Genomic DNA, 6,262 nt, shown 5'->3' with positions numbered 1-6,262 from the left:
CTTGAAGGTCCCAGCCAACCGGAAAGAGGGGACCAGAGATGGTGGGCTCCTTTGGAAATCTGGTTTATTTGCCAAAACCAGAAGATAGAAATTCCGTGGCTGCCTGCACATCCCCGCTGAGTCCTGGAGACCTCCAGCCAGATGGGAGAGCCTTGGGAAGAGTCTGGAGAGGTGAACATTCATGTGTTGGGACCTCAGTGACTTCAGGAGCCCCACGTTCAAAATGCCTGAGTGCCACCTATAAGACCAGGCAAATGCCCCTCTGCTGGTGTCACCTCCTTCTCGGGCTGCCCAGAGTTAAATCTACAGCTGGTCCTACCACTGCCAGTCCTGGGCGCCCACATCAGGGGCAGGGCCTGCATCAGGGCATCATGACCAATGGTTGAACTCAGTGGAGCTCGGAATACAGTCCCCCGAAACTGGTGTGCCTGTGTAGGTGTTAGAGCGAGGGCAGTAAACAAAAAGAAGAAAGTAGAACATTACTTCCAGTTGCGGCTTCTAACTGCGCAAATCCCTTCCTCAGAGACACCTGACCGCTGGATGCCTGGCTTCAGCCCTAACCACTCCCCATCTCTGGGCCCCCTTGGGGCCCCTCACTGCTACCCGACCCGTGTCTCCCTGTCTGTGGACGGTGGCCAGAATTTGCAACTCATAATCCCGGCCGCCCAGTTAAATTGGAATTTCCAATAAACAACAAATCATGTTTTAGTTCAGTGTGACCCATGCGAGATTTGGGACGTACATAGAGTAAGCAATTTATTCATTGTTCATCTGAAATGTATATTTAACTAGATCTCCTGGATTTTATCAGGCAGTCCTATTTCTGCAGCCCACTTGGTGGCTGGCACCTGCCGCCAAAACTAGTTGATGGAGAAAACAGTAAAACATGCTATTTTGCAAAAGTACTTGGGGATGAGCACCAGAGGCTGCAGCCGCGGCGTTTCCTCCTCTTGGGTCATTTCTGGAGGACGTTTTCGCCACGTATAAAGCCCGCGTCTCGCAGGACACAAACAAGACCCAGTCCCAAAGCGGGGGAAAGGAGTTAGAAAGCAGCTAAGAAAACAACCCCAGGGAATCCGAGACCCGCGCTTCATCTGCCGAGTCTTTTATTCTCGCTAATTCATAACAGTGTCTTTTAAATCCTGGACTAGAATTCGAGAACAGTCGGTATGTGTGTGTGACAGTCATTACTCCTAGGAGACGCCCGCTCCGCCAGCTGGGCGCCCTCCGCGCGTTCTTGGTGCCACAGCGGCCTCCAGTGGTCTCCCGAGGAACCGCACGCTGTCTCCACCGCCGGCCAGAGCCCGACCCCGGCTGCTGCGGGAGGCCCGGCGCCCGCCGCCCTGGAACCCGGGTTGTGTGGGAGGATCGGAGCCGAAAGGCACAAATCCAAGCGCGCCACGTGGAAACACAGCTCTTCCCTGTTGCTGTGAAGCTCCGACCAGACCAGGGTTCTATTTCATCTTGCGTGCCAACGTGTAACGTACCTGCTGACCCAATTTTACAGATGTGCTCTTCAAAACGGCTTTGTGGAGATTTTTCTTTTAACTATCAAGCCGTGGTGACGGAGATGTTTTTTAAAAAAAAAATCCTTTAAATAGACTGAACAAAGGTTGGGCCCGGAATTGATTCATATTCTATCAGTTGGTGATGCTTAAATGGGTAGTTGGGGAGGTGGGGAAAGGTAAAACCACTGGAATTAGGACTCCCATCCCCACTCCTTGCCTCTTACCTCCAACCTAGCAACAGTCTCGCTTCATTTCCGAGAAAGGGTGGCACTGCAGATCCATTATTGAAAACACACGACTCCCAGAACCTTGTTCATTTTCATATATGCAGCTCGGGGCAAAAGGTTCTCTGCCACAGCTTTCCTTTGATTTGAAAGCAGTACAAAGAATAAAGGGAAATGAAAAATCCTGCCAGAGAGGGGCCGGCACTTGATTCCCTACACACGCGCGCGCACACACATACACACACACACATGCACACGTGCGTGCCTTCCAGGTACATACAAAGGCAATTTTCCAAACGGGTGGTCACCAGCTTTTCCTCTTTCACAAGTTGATATTCCGGCAGCTCCACGGCTTTTAGTTTGCTCATTTGCACATCATTTCAGCTGAAATCTACTCTCCCCGGTGGGGAGACCCCAGGAGAGGAGCGTTGCCCATGCAGCAGCCCCTGCGGCGGGGCCACGGAGAACAGGATCGGAGGCGCCCAGAGGAGAGACGTGTGGACTTGGGTCTGAGGCCTGCTTCCTCGGGTCCCTGCGAGTCCTTGGCGGACGGGGCTTCTCGCCTCTGGGCCTCAGCGCCCCCTGGTGGAGTAAGGGGCTGCCTGGCCGTCCTCCCAACTCAGTCTCTGCCCTCACGTCTTAGGTCTTTCTCAAATTCTTTTTTAAAAAATTCTTTTTGTTCATTCATTTCACAAACACGTAAGTGCCTCAAATGTGCCAGGCACTGGGTTAGAGACTTAGCATAGAGAAATGAATAGGGAATGCCTCCTTCCCGGGAACAAGGTCATTGCAAAGTGACAGACGGTGTACCAAGAGGAGAGCTATAAACCCAGTTTGGCACCAGCTTCCAGATTGTCACATGCACCTGCTACATTAGTCGGGAGCCCCAGTTGCTTGACTGACTCTAGTCAAATTAAGCAGAAAAGGGTTTTTGTTTTGTTTTGCTTTTTATGGCTCCTGAGTAATTCACTGAGTCCCAGGGAAGGCTGCAGTCTCAGGCTCAGGTAGCAACGTAGGTGACCAGCAGCTGCCGTGACCATAGCCAAAATCACACCATGAGAACAGTCTGGTAATTACACTGCCATTGCCACTGCGGGACACTGGTGGCCACCGCTTCCCATTGTGAGTGCAGAGCCTGTGTGCTGGGTCGGGATGCCACCCCCGCTTCCCCCTGCACATCAGGGGGAACGGCATCTGCTTGGCTTACTGAATGTCACATGCCCGCTCCCCGGCCACAAGGGAGCCACAGGGAATGTGGGCACCTGACATTTCGTGCCTCTACAATGGCAAGTGCGTTCTGCCTCCCCTGCAAAATAACAGCACGGGCAGTTTCCCCAGCAGAGGATTACAGCTATGCTGCTGCCAGCCCAAATCGTGACAAATGTCTGCTACGTGTGCCTCTGACCTGGAAATTTCATTTCTACAATTTAATCCTTTAGAGTTCCATTAACACTTACACAGGCCCTTGTTTACTCCACCAACATTCATTATGTGTGTTGCCCCGTGCTAGGGACTGAGAGATAAGGGCGCCAAAACAGACAGCGTATGCCCCACGAAGCTTCCCAGAAAAATAAAGACAAGTGAACTGATTCCGGAAATGAGCGTGAAAGTACAACTGAGCTGAGGGCTGCCGAGGAGTGGTGTGGGGATGAGGCAACCTGACCCAGTCAAAGGCAGCAAGAAAGGATGCTCTTGGGACCAGAGTGTCAAGCTGGCCCTGAAGACGGGGAGGGGGGGAGTCAGGACAAGGAGGCATAGGAGCCAAACTATGAAGGGTCAACACAAAAGCCAGGTTCAAGTGTTTTCTGCTCTTGCTCATTCACTGGAAAGCCAGTGAAATATTTGGAGGTGAGAGAGGTACAGTGACCTGATCTGACTAGCCTTTTGCAAAGATCTTCCTTAGAACCAGGTGAGTGGGACTGCAGTGCAGCGTGAGTGTGACTTGGATGTACAACATGCGAGTGGTTGTGCATCCAAATGACAGGAGACAGTAGCGCGGGTGGGATAGGCAGAGAGAGAACCCGGGTGGGTTCAGGATACACTGAGAGGTAAAATCCACAGTCTGTTGGTGGATGTCTGCGCCCCTTGCACGTGCGGGGCTCGTCAGGCCCCATGGCCAGCAGAGTCATGAAGGTCAAAGCTGGGAAGAGCAGTGGTCTTGGTGTTAATCTTTGTAGAAATATTCACATTGATTAGCTGTCACGGGAGAGGAAGGACACTTCAAGGTTTGCGGATTTGTCCGCCAGGACACAGCACCACGTGCTCACGTGGAAGTGCTCTGGATTTGCGTGTCAGAGAAACCAGGTGGAGTCGGGGAAGCCTTTAGCAACCATGCAGCCTGAAAAGCCGGTCAGAAGATAGGATGCAGAGAAACAAGCTGAAGAACCGGGTCCGATCATTTCCTACACTGTGCCTGGGGAAGGCCAAGTTAGAGCGGGTCCGATTGTCTTGGCTTTGTCCATGTTTTAAGTTTTTCTGACTATGTCAATACTTTTGCAATAAGGGAGGAATCCAATACTATTTTTTAAAAGAAATTACCTAGTATATATAACTCGTCTTCTACCAGAGAGGAAACGGAGATGGGGAAACCTCTCTGCACAGGAAGAAAGGAGAAATCCAAACAGCTGCTACTCTGGAAACTTTTTGTGTTGTTTGAAAAGCTTCATCTGTATTTGAAGCTCCTGGCCCTCTTGAAAGACTGTTTTTCCAAGGCTATATGCAAAGGGCCACTCCTCTTATAATCAGCATGTTATTTTAATAACTGAGTGTGCAGTCCCCAAATCTCAGAGACACAGAAGGGGTTTTAGTAGTTAGTCCTGCTCTGGCAAATGATGGCCTGCCAGGGTCTCTGGACCTAGCACCACTGCCACTTGGGGCCAGCTGGGTTTTGTTGTGTGGGCCATCCTGCACTTCCTATCACCCCTGGCTTCTCCCCGCTCAATGCCGGCACCTCCTCCCACCAGTTGTGCCAACCAGAAGAGACTCCAGACATTGCCAAAACTCCCTGAGGGCAAAATCACCCCCGTTGAGAACCATTGGCCTAGGTGTTGCTTGCAAACCTCAGGTGACAGAGAGCTCACTACACCTAGGCAGGCTCTTCAAACCGAGAGTCACTGTTAAGACAGTCAGCCTTCCACTGAGCGACCATCTGTCTCCCTGCGGCATCGATGCCCCTTCTCCCCTTCAGGTCATTAGAGAGAGTGTCCAATCTCTATTTTCTATACTTCTGCAGAGATTTCAAGATGGCGCCATGCTCTGCTCCCCATTCCCCACCTCTGCCTGCTCCCAAGTCTTTTCTCTCCCAATTTGAACACTCCTCCTCCAACTGCTCCTCCCAGGATGCTTGGGTCTTCTGTTTGTCCACATTTCTGTGACAGCTCCAGATCCTCAGTGAAACACAAGTCTCCAGGTGCTGGCTGTCCATGAAGCTGACCACCTCCCTCCTCCTGGATACCCATTTATGTAGCCTGCCAGCTACATCACACCATGTCCCCAAACTGAGCTGCTGGCCAAAATGCTGAAAGTTTGCATGTGTGACACACTCTCTTGGGTGTCTGCCTCGAGTTACGACACTGGATCTGGGGCTCCCCTGTTAAGCTTACATTTATCCTTCTTAGATATCACCATTTCACAAGAAATCTCAGAGGCCAGCAAGGTGGCTGGGGATGGGATGGAAGAGAAAATGACTCTTCATTGCATCATGTCTGTGCCTTTTCAACTTTGTACTGCACGCAGGTACTACCTAGCCACAGTAGAATAAGCCAGCCAGTAAATATATGGCGCATACTTCACCCGCTTAGAGTGGCTCAATCCATCCAGTGGGTTGAGCCATTTGAAAATGGACGCTGTGTCTTCCAGTATCCTCAGTTTCATCCCCAAGTACCTTCCAAATCTTCACTCAAAGCCATCCATAAGGTAAGGTGGAAAAAGACAAGCCAAGGCTCATCAAGGCACTTTTAAGTCGAGGTGCTAAGTGATGCCTTTTCCAGCTGGGACTCCAAGAACCCAGCCATTTCCTTCAAGAAGACAAGTCAGCCCTCCTCTCAGTGGTTGCTATTGCATATCTAGTTTCCCTAAACAGACTGGCCACCCCACTTCCTCCTTTCTGGGGAGTTTCTAACTGCAGGGCAAGCTGAGAGAAGTATCACTGCCCAGAAAGGTGCTTCTAAACTCCAGCACAACTCACCCCAGCGCCTGCACCCACCCCAGGCACACCTGCGCCGCCCTCAGCCGGCCGCACACCTGAACTGCGGTACTGGGACCTGCTGAAAGCCCTCGTTTATTTCCAGGCGGCATCGAGCAGTCCTGGAACAGCAGCAAGAACTGTACGCACTGTGATAACGACAAACGTGTATGATTTATTCATACAATAACTCATGCTGCACTTAACACATATACAAGGCTACCTTTTCAATAGCGTGAAGGAGATTAATTGATAAAAACCTGTTAAGTAAATAATGCGGTTTGCATATAAATCACCTGCAAAAGGTTCCTTCCAAAACATGCTCGAAATGACGATAAATGAGGGTA

This window comes from Camelus dromedarius, chromosome X (genome assembly GCF_036321535.1).
Source record: "Camelus dromedarius isolate mCamDro1 chromosome X, mCamDro1.pat, whole genome shotgun sequence".
NCBI classification, from domain to species: domain Eukaryota; kingdom Metazoa; phylum Chordata; class Mammalia; order Artiodactyla; family Camelidae; genus Camelus; species Camelus dromedarius.
Note: the sequence above shows the minus strand (reverse complement) of the source record.